The sequence below is a fragment of the Myotis myotis genome, unplaced genomic scaffold (genome assembly GCF_014108235.1).
Source record: "Myotis myotis isolate mMyoMyo1 unplaced genomic scaffold, mMyoMyo1.p scaffold_m19_p_18, whole genome shotgun sequence".
Taxonomy (NCBI): domain Eukaryota; kingdom Metazoa; phylum Chordata; class Mammalia; order Chiroptera; family Vespertilionidae; genus Myotis; species Myotis myotis.
Window position 1 is genome coordinate 1,668,430 of NW_023416322.1, and position 15,557 is coordinate 1,683,986.

At 55.2% G+C, this 15,557-nt stretch overlaps 1 pseudogene; it reads right to left on the reverse strand.

Moving 5' to 3' along the window:
- Nucleotides 1–1,275: 1,275 nt before the first annotated feature.
- Nucleotides 1,276–15,341, reverse strand: LOC118673217 (annotated as a pseudogene).
- Between the last annotated feature and the right edge of the window lie 216 nt (nucleotides 15,342–15,557).

Sequence of the window (15,557 nt, forward strand, 5' to 3'; positions counted from 1 at the left end):
GCCTGCACCCTCTCACAATCCGGGACCCCGGGTAGGGTCCCGAGGCCTGGCCTGAGATCAGGGCCTATTGGGGCTTTCCTTTCCGTGGCTGCAGGCAGCTGGCCCTGCCCCCACTGCCACTGCTTGCCATTGTGCAGCACTGTCACCCCCTCCCCTGCCACTGGTCGCCTCCCTCTGCAGGCGACAGGCATGGGGTGCGATGACTTGGCTGGCCTGGGCCTCCCTCTGCAGGGCAATCACTGCCGGCTGCACACCCGCCACAGCATCGCCAACTGGTGGCCTGGGCCTCTCTCTCTTTTTCTTTCTTTTTTTTTTTTTTTAAGTAAGAGTATTGTTTACTGAGCGATACAGAACGGAGTACCATGAAGGGCTCACCAGGATGGGAATGCACCACGCCCGCCCCTGCCACCCCAGCACCCAGAGACCACAGTACTTAGAAGATACACACAACGGCCATAACTGCTGAATATCTGTTCGTAACAAGCAAACCATAGCACATTCATACTGTGTCACATCGAGTGATTATAGAAATCCATTTATATATTGCTTGTATAAAGTCTTTTTTTTGTAACAAATATTTTTTTAAAAAGGTATAAAAAACACATGCAGTTGAAAGCCCTGCCAGGACAGCCAGTCTGTAAACATCCAGTGAGCATGTGCTTTGGAAGGGCGCCCACACCTCGTGCCCACAGCAGCTCCAGCAGGGCCGGCGAGGTGCGCCCCGGCTGCCACTCTAGGCAGGACTGAGCGGGACCACGGTGGGTGGGTACAGCAGGGCCTGGCGCTGTGCCCTTCTCCGGCCTTCTCCAGGATCAGGGGCAAGGGTAGGGGCAGGGCTGGGGGCAGGCAGATTTCAGTTTCACTCTGAGTTCCATCCTCAGCCTAATTTTGGTTGCAACTCATGGCTTTTCCTGGCTACCAGGAGGTCCTGTGGGTGGGTGGGTGCCCTGGAGGAGAGGCCGGAGAAGTGCCCACAGCTGTCTGGTTGGGTGTCTCTCTGGCCCAGAGCCTCTGTCCTGCCTCCTGCAAGCCTGGCCCCAGGCAGAACAGCCCCCCTCAGGACTACTGTGGACTCAGTGCTTGGTCCTGGGTCTCATCAGCCTGGGTTTCTTCCCCTGGTGTGGCTGATCTGAGTTTCACAAAAAAGCCCGGCCGATGCTGGCTGTGCTGAGCCTCATGAAGAGTTCTGCATGCAGCAAGGAAGAGCCCTCTGGGACCCTCCTCCTCCTCCCTCTCCTCATCTCCTCCTCCTCCCCTTCCTCCTCCCAGCCGTGGTCACTTCTCCTCCAGCTGCGCCAGCAGTGGTTGCCTTCTGAGTCGGGGTCTTAACGCTACGGGTCCTGATGAGGCAGGTGGGGCGATGCCGGCTGACCAGCAGGATGAGCTGCTGCCGCTCCTGCTTCAGCGCCTCCATCCGGGTTTCGACTCTGCATTCATGAGCTGCAGCCACTCAGGTTCCCCTGCAGGAGTCCCGTCCACTTCTTGTTCCGGCACGGGGCTGCCACCACTTTGTTCTTTTCCCGGCGCCTTTTCCTCCGCTCCTCTTCCTCATGTAGCTCACTTTCCACAGGTTGAGGCCTCTTGCCCAGTTTCACCTCCAGGAAGTGCAAAGGGGCAATCATGGCCCCAGTGTTGTGGATGTCAGCATATTTCAGCTCCTCTGTAGTCAGGGCCGAGCTGGGGAGTCCGGTCAGGGGGCCGAGCCCTGGCAGAGAGCCCGCAGTCATGGAAGGGTCCGAATCTGCCCAGGCATCAGAGCAGGAGGAGTGGCAGTCCAGCCCTGCAGAAACCGCAGGAGAGGCTGCGACCCCGGGGCCTGGGCCAGGCTGCAGGCGCCATGCCTGCTCAGGAGCGGCCATGGCACCAGCCCCGCCCTGCAGTGTCCACTGCCGCCAGTGCCTCCCTTCACAGCCACCCAGCATCCCTCCCGCAGGCTGTGGCCTCGGTCTCCCTCTTTGAGGCGATTGGTCGGGCTCTGCCTGCCTCATCACCCCTAACCACTTGCTTTCTTACCTGATCGCCCCCAGCCTACCTGATCACCCCTAACTGCTTGCTGGGGGGCAGGGCCAGTCCGGTGAGGGGCCATGGTGGTTCTGGTCTCTAGTCATTCTGGTCATTAGGGTTTCTGGGCTTTTATTATATAGGATGGGAGCTGAAACAAAAACAGAGATTTAAGAGTACTAGACCAGTGGTCGGCAAACCCATTAGTCAACAGAGCCAAATATCAACAGTACAACGATTGAAATTTCTTTTGAGAGCCAAATTTTTTAAACTTAAACTATATAGGTAGGTACATTGTTATTAACTTAACTAGGGTACTCCTAAGGCTTAGGAAGAGCCACGCTCAAGGGGCCAAAGAGCCGCATATGGCTCGCGAGCCACAGTCTGCCGACCATGGTACTAGATAAACGTCAGGCAGGTCAAGGGTTAGTGTAAAGTGTTACTCTACGGGCACCCCCTGGCATCCAATCAGGTTTGCACTCCTGGCTTGTTTTTACCTCAAAGCAGATCATTAAGTTAGGCCTAGGTAATGTCTTTATTGGTATATTGTTTTAAGTCCAATTAATCCAAGCAACAACAATGACAATGCCTTCCATTCATAGGACATCTTTTCTGTTGTCGGAGCCCCGGTTGCCTACCCGGTAATTAGCATCCCATGTGCGCACATGGTCACAGACCCCTCTGGGGAGGGAGAGGGTCGGACATCAGTCTCCCCAAGTCCTAGCCTGCTCCTCTCTTTTAGATGGAGGCCCCAGAGCATGAATGGCTCCCCCGGGATTCTGGGGAGAGAGAGAGCTCCTGGCGTCCATCTGCTGACGACAGAGCCTCTGGGCCTCTGGTCATGGGAATATGGATCCTCGCCCGAGAGTCCGCCCAGCAGCGCGGGTGCAACACAGCCACAGGGAAGAGTCCAGGCTGAGGGTCAGGAAGCCTGGCCCTGAGCCCCAACTTCACCACAGCTCCAACCCCAGCATCTCTGCTTCTGCGAACAGGGGGGAGGGGGGAGCTGCTTCCCATCCCAAACGGTGGAGTCGCTGCATGGGAAATGGGGGAGGGGACTGTATAGCGCCAAGCGCTGCTAGAACAGGTGGGACCAGGTGTCCGTGTCTCCGAGAGAAAGTCCGTTCCGGATGCTGGGCTTGGACCCACTTGCGGCTCTGCAGGTGAGCCCTGGACGCAGCTGTGAGGAGACCGCCCTGGCCACACACGCCGGGTCAGTCGGGACAGCCATGGGCCCCGGGGCACGGAGGGGCAACATGACCGTCAACGCCATCGCTCAGGGTTCTAGGCTGGCCCGGGCTGGCTCATCACAGGGCGATGATCCCAGAACATTCTAGCAAATTAAAACAAGTGCCCATTTGTAGAAGGGACTTCAGTTTGAATCTGAGATGAGATTCCCCATTCCCGTGGCCACACCGCAACCGCCCAGGCCGAGGCAGTGCCTGTGGCTGGAGGTGCTGAGCCCACGGGGGCCGCGGCTCTTCTGTCCCCACTATGAGGACGGTTCTAATCCTGGCTGATGTCCCTCTGACCACCAGAGGAGGTCACGAGAGAGGTGTCCCGGCAGAAGCGTGGGGACGCAGACTGGTCCCATCACAGCGCACCCAGGCCACGGCCCGCTGCTGAGGGAGGCGTGAACTCCTCCCCGATGGCTCCAGACGTGACCGCTCGTCGCGGGGTCCCTTCGACCTCCGTGTGGCGCTAACCACCCTTAAGGTGGAAAGGTGGGATTTCAGCGATTTCAGCAGGGGAATCACCTCGGGTGTTTGCCTGAGAGCCCTCGGAAAGAGCTGGCCCCCCACCCTTCCTCCCAGAAGCCGGGGCCCGGCAGACAGCGGGTGATGCTAGGCACTTTCTGTCAGACGCCAACACTGGAATGTTATTAAAATCCGTTGTATTGCATCAACAACGAGCTGCTCGATAACAGCATGAACTCAGTGAGGCCGTTTCCACCCAGCCAGCTCAGAGGAATGTTTCACTCATGGCAGATTCCCAGCCATTAAGGTGCTTAATGTGGCCCCCAAGTTCTCGGACCCCCACTTCCCAATCACACCGGCTGACTGTCTCGGAGCCTCAGTCGTCCCCGCGCTGTCTTATGTCTTCTTTGGAATTCCTCATGGGGGTGAATGTGAGGTCCTTATGTAAATGACCTGGCGAGCCTGGTACTGAAGGCCGCGGAGTGTGAGGCTGACAGGTGACCTCCGTCCGGCCTGCAAGCTGGGCGCAGCCCTGTGCCCTCGGTCCCCGCTCTTTATCGAAGAGCCTTCCGCCTGGAGGAGGCAGCTGGCACCTCCTGGGACCTCACATCCTCAAAGGGCCTCCGGAGGTCTTTCCTCGTTCACCTGACAGCGAGCGAGGGCAGGGATATCGGCCAGGGCGTCGGCCGTGGTGGTGTTTGGAGAACTAACCAAACTTGAGAGCCAGAGTGTCTTAGAGATCTCCTAATGCATCTCTAATTTTAAAGACTCTAACTTTACAGCCAGAAGTTGATTAAATAACTTGTCCGCCATCACCTTCAGGGGCAGCAGCAAGACCAGGACACGGGCCTCCTCCAGGCCTGAGCCCGTCCGCTGCTGCTGCGACGAGGCAAAGCCCAGCCGCTACTTCTCTTGAAAATACAGCCTTTTCACGTCAACTCGTTGCCATCACTCGCCTGTTCTTTCTTCACCCCGAGCTATTTATGTGGTTAGAAAAATGTCTGAAAGCACGAAAAAACCAGTATTTCTTGCGACATTCAAACCCTCTCCTGTTCTGATGGCCTGGAATTCCACAGTCAGCTTTTCTTGGCGCTGTTTCTATTGCAACCAGAAAGTAAGTGTGGGAGAAAGTTATCTGAGAATTTAAGAGCCGCAGGAAAAATAAAAATTTCAGTTTCAACCCCATTCTGGAGCCCATGCCCATTCCGTAATGAGAGCTTCATCGCTGCAGCCAGTGGGAGCCAGACTCCCAGGCGAACCTTAGCCAGCGCCGCGGGCAGAGGCCCCGCCAGCACCGCGGGCAGTGCTCCCTCCCGGGCCCTCCCTCCTCTGAGACGTCCAGGCGCCTCACAGCCACTGGAAGCTGCGGGGTCTCTCCGAGCACATGGGACCCGGACCCTGAGGACCCAGCCCTCAGGTCAGCTGGGCGGTCCTGGGTGTGGCTTCTTGGTCGAGTAATTGGACCCTTTGGTCCTTTGATTTAAGATACAAATGTTTATTGTAGACCTGCCAGTGCGCTCAGTGGTTAGAGCATCTGCCAGCGCACCGAAGGGTCGTGGGTTCGATTCCCAGTCACGAGCACGTAGCTGGGTTGCAGGTTCAATCCCTGAGCCTGATTGAGGCACCTGGTGGGAGGCCACTAATCAAAGTGTCTCTCTCTCATGGATGTTTCTCTCTTTCTCTCACTCTCTCTCTCTCTCTCTTCCTCCCCCCTCCCTTCTACTCTCTTTTAAAAAAAGATACAATTTTATTACTATCATATAAGGTTTTAACAAAATATAATAAATGTACAAAAGTACTTGATAACTAGTAAAATAATGCAAAAATATGTCAGTTATTAAATGGAGACACTGTCCTTAGAGATACACAAGTGCTTTACAAAGACACCCGTGGTCTGTCTTTTAAAAACTGAAGCAGGCCCGCAGGGCCCCCGGAAGCTCCTCAGACTCCGCGGGAAGAACGCAGGGAGCGTCTGCCTCTGTGACCCGAGAAGCTCGAGAACTTCAGGGTTCAAGCTGAGAATCAGCCTCAAACCTCACACGACGGTTCCAGGGTTCTCTGGTAAACCGGGCGACGGGTTTCTTGGATTATATGTTGTCTTGTCTCCAGAAAATCACGTGGTCCCTGGTTTAATGCGTTATAATCTCCAGGTTAGTTCCACTCCCTGTAGCAGAGGGCGGGCCACTACTTTTTCACCTTCAACCACAAGTCAGGTAACGCACTCACGGGCTATTTAATAGAATCACATAATCGTCAACCGAGTAGTTTCTGTACCGACCAGCATCTTCCCTCTGTGTGACCTAACCACAGGCACATGCCTAAGAAGTCCTGATTTTTTTACGTCTGATAGCACCCACCCCCGCCCCCCCTCATCCCAAGGCAAGTAACACATCCTAGTCCCCTTGCATGTGGCCCATGGGCCCTCCAGTTTGCAGAAGATAACTGTCCTGCTGATTAATTTATGGACGGTATTTACATGTGCTGTTTTGTGAATTAAAATATTCCAACGAGGACCACACTCTGGGAGTGACCCACACTGTAAAGATAGGAGGATGCGACGGATATGTTCACAGGGGCCATTAGGGCGTCCCTCCTAGTGGCTGGGCGCCGCGTGGTGCAGACAGGTATGCAGTGGTCAGTGGTGAGGACAGGACTGGGAGCCACCTGCGCTGTGGGCAGGAACGAGGCGGGGGATGCCTCTGGAAGAACACTCGCTTCGCCGAGCTGGAACAAGGGTAGATGTCACTGTTGGCCCATAAATCAGAGCCCGTGTGGACGTCATCAGAAAACACGTCCATTGGGAGGTGTGCACATGGGTCCTCACGCTGCCTCTGTGGGGAACTGGACAGCCCAGTACTAAGGGATCCAAATCCAATCCATTCCTGGGCCTTTCCCGCCTCACCCAAGCTTGCCTCTCAGGACGATCCCCAACAACTTGCTTCACCAAACCCAGCGCTGCCGTCAGGATTTATGCATTATCAAGCACACGTTACATTCTCCCGATTCAAAGCCCCACACCCCTACAGGCCCCCAGCCCCACCTACTGCATCCCTCCGAGCTCTGGCTGCCTCCCTACAGGCCCCAGCCCCACCTACTGAGATCCCTCCGAGCTGTGGCTGCCTCCCTACAGGCCCCAGCCCCACCTACTGAGATCCCTCCGAGCTCTGGCTGCCTCCCTACAGGCCCCAGCCCCACCTACTGCATCCCTCCGAGCTCTGGCTGCCTCCCTACAGACCCCCAGCCCCACCTACTGAGATCCCTCCGAGCTGTGGCTGCCTCCCTACAGTCCCCCAGCCCCAATTACTGAGATCCCTCCGAGCTCTGGCTGCCTCCCTACAGGCCCCCTGCTCCCACTACTCTGGTCCACGTTCCTGAGCTGTGGCTGCCCTGCCCTCCTGACTTGGCGCCACTGCCACGAAGCGCTACGGCCTCTGCACGGCCAGTAGCTGGGCAGTGGGTCTTGCACTCAGATGCTTGGTGTGTGTTCAGTGGCCTGGCTTCTCTCCCGAGTTATTATTGAACTCCACGGTTTCCACGCTGGCCTCCCTGGGCACAGAGAGGGGGCCTGGTGTTCCCTCATCTCCCTGGAGAAACTTGGCGTTTGTGTTCCCCTGAGCCCTGGGTTCCCGGGAGCCAGACTACAGCTCCATCCCCAGCTCAGACAGATGACTCCAAGTCACCGAATCCGCATCCTGGTGTTCACTGTCCTGGGAAGTCTTGGCCGTAGTTTTATATTTATTTTTCCCATAGGAGTTACTTAGCTCCTTTTGAGAAAAACAAACAAACAGAAAACAGAAGTAGTGGGTGAGCCTGGGCACAGAGCTGAAGAGATAACACCTGCCCTGACCAAGTCTACGAAGTTCACCTGGGTGACTCCCCACCTCCACAGCCTGCAGGGCCACCTGTGTCCTCCCACACCTCCACAGCCTGCAGGGTCACCTGTGTCCCCCCACACCTCCACCCCCTACAGGGTCACCTGTGTCCCCCCACACCTCCACAGCCTGCAGGGCCACCTGTGTCCTCCCACACCTCCACAGCCTGCAGGGCCACCTGTGTCCTCCCACACCTCCACAGCCTGCAGGGCCACCTGTGTCCTCCCACACCTCCACAGCCTGCAGGGTCACCTGTGTCCTCCCACACCTCCACAGCCTGCAGGGGCACCTGTGTCCTCCCACACCTCCACAGCCACGGTCACCTGTGTCCTCCCACACCTCCACAGCCTGCAGGGGCACCTGTGTCCTCCCACACCTCCACCCCCTACAGGGTCACCTGTGTCCTCCCACACCTCCACAGCCTGCAGGGTCACCTGTGTCCTCCCACACCTCCACCCCCTACAGGGTCACCTGTGTCCTCCCACACCTCCACCCCCTACAGGGTCACCTGTGTCCTCCCACACCTCCACAGCCTACAGGGTCACCTGGGTGGCTCCACACCTCCATCAGCCTCTTGGAGCCTCAGACTTCTTAGCTGGGAATTAAAGCATTTGGGGTAGGTTACCTTCAGGGTCTCCACCCTCAGCTCCCTCCCAGCAACCCTCGCTTCCAATGCTTCTAGCCTAGAATTCAGAAAGTGCTCACTTAATGTCAGCAGAATGAATTCTTCTATCACTGGGAAAATCAGATACATTTAACATGTGTATCTGATTCTCCACATTGTTTTCGAGTTCTAGTCTGTGGTGAGAATCATCGACTTTAATAATTCAAGGCGCCAGTCAGACCAAGAAACAGAGCCCAGAGCTTCCGGAGGAGCAGTATCCGGGATCGGGAGTCTCCCTGCCAAGGTTCCTGCCGCACTGCCCCCCCGCCCCCGCCCCCGGACCCGCAGCACAGCCTCCAGAGCAGGGAGGTGCGGCTGTGTCGTTTCTATTCTGCTCGTTTCTACTTTGGAAGGGAATGGTGGACGCTGTCTCACGGAGGAGGAAACGCACCGTGACTCCATCATCAGATCATATTTATTATTAATCCCGGAGGGTGCGGGCTGCATAAAGAGGCGCCTGCCACCACCTGCTAGCGACATTTCTGTGCACCAGAACCTGGTCTCCTTGCTGCTGACACCAGAGGTGAGAAAGGGCAGTGACAAAAACATTAAGGGATGAAAAATAGGCTCTGCCAAAGGTCACGGGAGTTGTGAAAGGTCAGGGAGGGGGAAGCAAGGGGTTGCTTGGTTACTGTTCGGAGCCCAGGGACGGCTTTTGGTGCATCCCTGTGAGCAGGCAGCCCCGAAGGCAGCTGCCAGCCCTGAAGGCAGCGGCGCAGCCGACAGGAGGCGTGCGTTTAGGTGAGGTGGGGCAGTGCTGATCTCCTGAAAGCCATGGGCCAGCGGGGGGAACTGCAGACATTCAATCCCTGGGCACGTAAGGAGGACAGAGATCCAGTCCTCTGAGGGAGGAACACAGGCCAAGCCTGCTTGAAGCAGGACCATGGGCTCTTGGTCCTGAGCTCACAATTATCCTACAGTGATGGCCTCAATGTCATATTCAAGGATTCCCTTAACGTGAAGACATCACCCTGCAGTGAAAATCAGGGAAGACTTCATGGAGGAGGAGGCATTTGGATTCAGCCCTGAGTTGGAGGTGTGGAGATGGTGACAAGTGGAAATACAGGAGAAGGCGATTCTAGGCAAATGCAGCAAAGGCACGGAGACATTGTGTAAACGGGGTAAGTGATAACGTATCGTATTAATGATGCAGACCTGGGGGTATGTCCACGGTTAGAATCCTAGCTGTTCTCCTCACCAGTCACAGGGCCCAGGAGGGCCTGCTTGGCTTCCAACCTCCATTTCCTCACCTACCTTCATTAATGAGAGAGAGGTAAAACACTCTCACAGAGCTGTTGTCAGAATTAAAGGGACCCACATGGAAGACTCAGCATGTGCCTGGTACCTAGTAGGTGCCTAACAAATGTTGTGGTAACAACAACAATGGCAGGGATTATTAATATAAAAAAGAAAGTGATTCAGTTTAAGTGCAGGACGGAATGTGTCTAAATTCACAAGTATCCTACAGTGATGGCCTCAATGTCATATTCCTGGCCACAGGGCATGCGCCTGCCAATGGCATTCTCCTATTTCTGAGCATCAGCCAAGAGGCAGACCTCCAGGAGGCCCCGCAGTCGCTGCACCGTCTGCCCCAGCTCTGGGGACGGGCCCTAGGCACAGAGGCCAAGAACCGGAGGGTCTGTGTGGCTCAGGAGGGCGAGTCCAGCACAGTCCCTGGCACAGAGCAGCAGCTCAGCAAATGTGCAAGTTTGTCACCTGCTCCTCCTTCCCAGCTGCCTCCAGGGGTCGGCGACTGAAGAGGGAAAGCAGCCCCAGGTCCTAAGGCCTGCAGGCGGGTGCTCGGAACGCACTGCTCCAGCTGTCCTCAGCCAGCGAGCCACCACGGCACCACCTGCAGCCTCGCCGCCTTAGCAAAGCACAGAGCTACACTCAATGAAGCTAAAGTGACCCATGGGAGGCGTGAGTCCCGCAACCTTTTCAGCCTCCCCACCCCCCAATTGCCCAGCATGGGTTTGTCCCAAATACAAGATGCCAGTGCAGGGCAAGTGAGCCACAGCAATCGTCTGCCCAGTGGCGTGAAAGACCCCACCCCAGAGTAAGAAGTCCCTCTGCCCTTTCAGAAGCCTGCGTCTAAGTATGCCTGCGACGTTGGAGAAAGCACCCAGATGGACCGCGTGGGTGCGTTGGGTCGGCCGCGCCTTAGTGCTTTGGCCCCTAAGCCAGTCAACGCTCTGCGTTCTCATTCAGTGACAGGGGATGGCAGTGCCTCCTGCGAGCACTGACATGAAGATGTTTGTTTACTATTCATTCATTCATTCATTCATTCTCTCACTCTCTTTTCTGTCCAATTCAAGAAAGAAAAGAAACGATGTGACAGTTGTAAGATGTAAGCCAAGGTGCTGCTTTATCCTCCAGGGTCTCCTAGAAAACAATGATTGTCTGTGATATTAACAGCCTCGAGGAAGTGAGGTGGTCCGAGAAAGCCTAGCACTCAGTAAGTAACAGCTCACTGACCCATAATAGGGCGTAATTCTCCATCCTTTAAACATACTTAAATCATGTATTTATTATGATCTCCGTATCCTCTTTCAATCCCGTGATTATTTTTTTAAGTTTTTAAAACTGATTTTTAGAGAGAGGGAGGGAGAGGGAAAGAGAGAAACACAGATGTGAGAGTGCCCTGACTGGGAATCGAACAGCCACCTTTTGTGCACGGCCAGCACTCAACCAACTGAGCCACACTGGCCGGGACTTGTGAGTACTTTCACTGCTGTGAAAATCTTCAGGATCTCAAGATTTCTGTAGGTCCTCTCCTTTAACAATCAATAAGCAACACCACTTGCTGGAGGGCACTGAGGGAGCTCGCGTGGCTGTTTCTTAACCACCAGAATATCATCCAGAAATAACATGGAAGAGAACCTGAAAACAGGTAGACTTTGAGAGGCAGATACAAAGTCACCAATGAGGCTGAACTGGAGGGGTCGGAGCCCAGGCAGTAACTTCCAATCAGTTAACGGTAGTCAGCTCCACTCTTGTGTGGTCTACCCGAGAGCACACACACACACACACACACGCACACACATAAACACAAGCACACATGCACACACAGGCATGCACACATAGAGAAACACACAGACATGCACATGCAGACACACAGAGACATGAAGACACAGGCACATAAACACACATGCACACACATGCACACAGGCATGCAGACACACACACAAACACACAGCAGAGTGAAGCACAATTTAGTGAACATGGAATAAGGAAAAAAATCAACTCCCTTTTCTGTTTGTGACTCAAGTGATCTTATGGAAGTGACTGCATCCTGACACCACACTTCCCGCAAATTCTATAAAGTGAGGCCTGCGATGCCCAGCCCGGCCCCGGGGTTGCTGTGAAATCGGGTGTATTCACGCATGTGAAGAGACCCTGGGACACGCACACGCCTTTTCCTGTCTTCCTATGGCTCTACGACAGCTACTCAGAGGCTCACCTCGAGGTCTCAGGCGACACCCTCTGCGTGACGGTTGTCTCTGTGGGAGAGACGGGTTCAGGAAGCCATGAGAAAGCACCCACCCAGCCTGGGTGGGAGCTGCTGGATGTGGACACTGCCCCTCAGACTTGCTCCCTCGTCCCCGGACGGCTGGCCTTGGGCCTGTTAGTGGTGGATTTTCCACGTACCCTGTTGAGTCATCTGACATTTCAGCAGAATCTCACCTGCCTGGGAGTCTGCGCACCAGGCTCTGCTTCCCAGCCAGCACAGTGCCTTCCTTAAATGTGGGTATTCGGAAAGCTCCCCTAATCGTGCCTTTGTCCAAATGTCTACACGCAAATAGTTGATTGCAAACCCAAAATGTCACACACCCTCCCTCACATTTCCCCTAAGCCCAAAAATCTGATTGTCACGGGGAAATTCCACCTACATTTACCCAAACACAAGTCTGGTACCTAGATGCCCTGTGTCTGCAAAGACTGCTGGGGGGAGGGGGCGCAGACCCCCCAGGGACAGCGGCTGCAGGCCCGGCACCGAAGCGCGCCCTGCACAGCTGCAGAGAAGCTCACGGCCTCAGCCCCTCGTGGAGCGGCTGGAAGGGCGGGAACGCCAACTGCCAGGACAACCGCCCGGCCGAGCGTGTGCCATGTGCCGAGAAGCTCAGGGTCTCCCCCTCTCAGCTCCGTGGCCGTGGCAGGTCTCCCTCCTTCCTTCCAGGGGGAGGGGAGTTTGTGGGAGGGGTGGGAATGGGGCGTCGCTGACTGCAGCGGTGAATGTGATTAGATCCGTGTCTCCCTGCCTGGATCTCGGGCCGCGGAAGGGGCACATGCCCGCTGTGCCCAGATTCCACACCGAGTGCCAACACAAACCCCCTCTGCTAGCAAGTCCCTTTCCTCAGCAGCGTTTCTCTAATGAGCGCACAGCGTGTCCCATAAAGTGCCCTGAATTATTTAAGAGGCATCACTGTCACCCGGGCACTGAGACGCGAGCGCCTGCGTGTGCCGACGGCTGGGGCGCAGGAGCGCCTCTGGCCCTGGGAGGGGAGCTGACAACAAGGTGTATTTGTCTGTCAGATCAGAAGGGCTGCTTTTGTGTGTGTGTGTGCATGCATGTATGTGTTCGTGATCCATGTGTGTGCTGTGTAATATGTGTGGCATGTGTGTGATGTGTTGTGTGTGATGTATGCATGTGTGTAATCCATGTGTATGTGTGTGCATGTGTGCATGTGTTGGTGATCCATGTGTGTAATGTGTGTGACATATGTGTGGTGTGTTGTGTGTGCTGTGTGTAATATGTGTGTGGCATGTATGCGTGTGGTGTTTGTGATGTATGTGGTGTTTGTGATGCGTGTGGTGTGAGTGCATGTGTGTATGTGTGTGGTGTTTATTGTGTGATGTGTGTGGTATGTGTGGTGTGTGTGATATTTTGTGATGTGTATGTATGTGTAATGTATAGATGTGTGGGGGGGTATGTGTGTGATCTGTATGTGATATATGTGTGGATGTGTGTGATGTGGATATGTGTGTGATTCATGTGGATGTGTGTAATATGTGTGTGTGTGTGATATCTGTGTGATATGTGGAGGTGGTATGTGTGTGATATGTGTGTATGTGTGTGATGTGTGTTGTGTGTACGTGTGTGATGTGTGTATGTGATGTATGTGTGTATGTGTGTGATGTGTGTTGTGTGTATGTGTGTGATGTGTGTATGTGATATATGTGTGTATGTGTGTGATGTGGATGTGTGTGGATGTGTGTGATATGTGTGTGTGATGTGGATGTGTTTGGATATGTGTGTGATTCGTGTGGATGTGTGTGTGATATGTGGATGAGGGTGTGTGTGATGTGCGTGTGTGAGGGTATGCGGATGTGTTATATGTGTGATATGTGTGTGAGGGTGTGTGATGTGTGTGTGGGGGGTGTGTGTGGATGTGTTATGTGTGTGATATGTGTTTGTGTGATATGTGTGTGAGGGTGTGAGATGTGTGTGTGTGTGTGAGGGTGTGTGGATGTGTGTGTATGAGGGTGTGTGGATGTGTTATGTGTGTGATATGTGTGTGTGTGATATGTGTGTGAGGGGGTGTGTGTGTGTGTGTGTGAAGAGGAAATGATGAGGACTGCTTCCTCAGGTGAAATGATAAAGCAGAGAGCCACTCTCTCCTCCAGCCTTGGCGTGAGCTGTTACCGTGATGTGATCAGCGATAAACAACCACGGGAAGAAAGAGAATATTTCACAGTAATTAGAGGTGTTTCTCTCTCTCTTTCCCCCTTTCCTTAGTGACATGTGCTCCGGCCTCTAATTCAACGTGCTGGCCTGCAGGTGAAGGCAAAGAACAGCAAACACAGGAGCGGGTGACATTTCAGAGGTGAGGAGAGGGCGGGCGGGCGGCATGGAGGGAAGACGTGGGAGCTGGGAGCAGGGGCGGGCGGAGAGGGGGGAGCGGGAGGCAGGGTGTGAGGCAGGCAGGCGCCAGGCCAACGGGAGAGCTTGCAGGTAAAAATAAAGCAGGAAAGGCCAGGTGGGATCTGCAAACCGCTCTCATCAACACTGCGACGCCCTCCTGTCACGGGACTGTCAAACAGGCTCCGCGCGTAATGAAAGGAAAAATATTTTATTCAGATTTATTAATTTGAAAATGAAGCCCGCCTGTCGAGAGGGGGACAGTTCTTCTCAATCTGTCATCGTTGAGCCACGCGCTCCTGGCACGGGGATTCATTTGTCTTGTCGGCTCTGACAGTTGGATTCTCCCCGAGCTCTTCCCAGTGGATCGCCCTGGGATTTTAAACCGGATGAAACACATTCCGACAAGGAACAGCCTCTTTATTAATGCAAATTACATGAGGAGGAGAGGAGAGGAGCGGGGAGAGAGACGCCGGCGCGCTGCGGCGCTCCCATCCCTGTAGCAGTCATTTGTTATTTACACTTATACACATTTTTCAGTTTTAATAAAAGGAGACCCGGATTCTCGGTGACATTTATGGACAGTTTGTTTCAAAAAAAATGATGCCATCGCTATAATTGTATGCAAAGCCACTGCGCCAGGCGCCCCTCTGCTGTGCGCACTCGTCGGGGGAGCCGGGCCGCTGGTCCTGGGCACAGGGGTGCAGGCGCCAGGGCTGCCCGCTGTGAACCCAACGACCCTCCGAGGGGCTGCCCTCTGTCTCCATGCAGAGCCCAGGGCTGAGCGCAGCGCCGGAGCTTTTGGGGCAGAGAGACCCGCCCCTCACCACGGGCACACCTGGCACAGTGCCTACCTGAGGGCTCACGGAAAGGTTCTAACTTCAATGTCTTTTAAAGTCAGAAGAGACCCTGGTGGGCATGTAACGCAAAGGCAGCCTGGACTGCATGTGTCTGTCTGTCCAGTGGGCAGAACCCAGCGCATTTCCTGTTTTTCATGGAGGACAGGACTCCCCACGGCCAGAGGCTCCTGCAGCCACTGCCAGGCCTCACAGTCCCCGCGACGCGCTCCGGGGTCTGGGGGTACGTGACTCCCGGTGTTTCCGCTGCATGGAGTCTTCCTTGGGGGAGGCCAGCAATGGGGACACTTCCAGGTGGTCCCAGCGTCCTGCAGGGCCGGCTGGTCGCCTCCTCTGTGCCAGAGGGGCAGTAAGCCAGCCCTGGGGGGTCTCAGCCCCTGGCAGGGACATGGCCCCGGAGATGTCACCTCCACGGGAAGCTTGGACACGTCCAGCGAGAGGGCAGCGGGCCAGGAGTGGCTGCGGGCTCTCAGCTGTCCCCACTGTGGGCACAGCACGCCCAGCCCTGGCCCCTCCTTCAGTAAAGGGGTCCCCTAAGCAACTGCAGTCACTTTTCGGGGTCTCAGTGTCCCCGTGGGTGAAATGTGAGGTTAGCCGCGAGCAGAT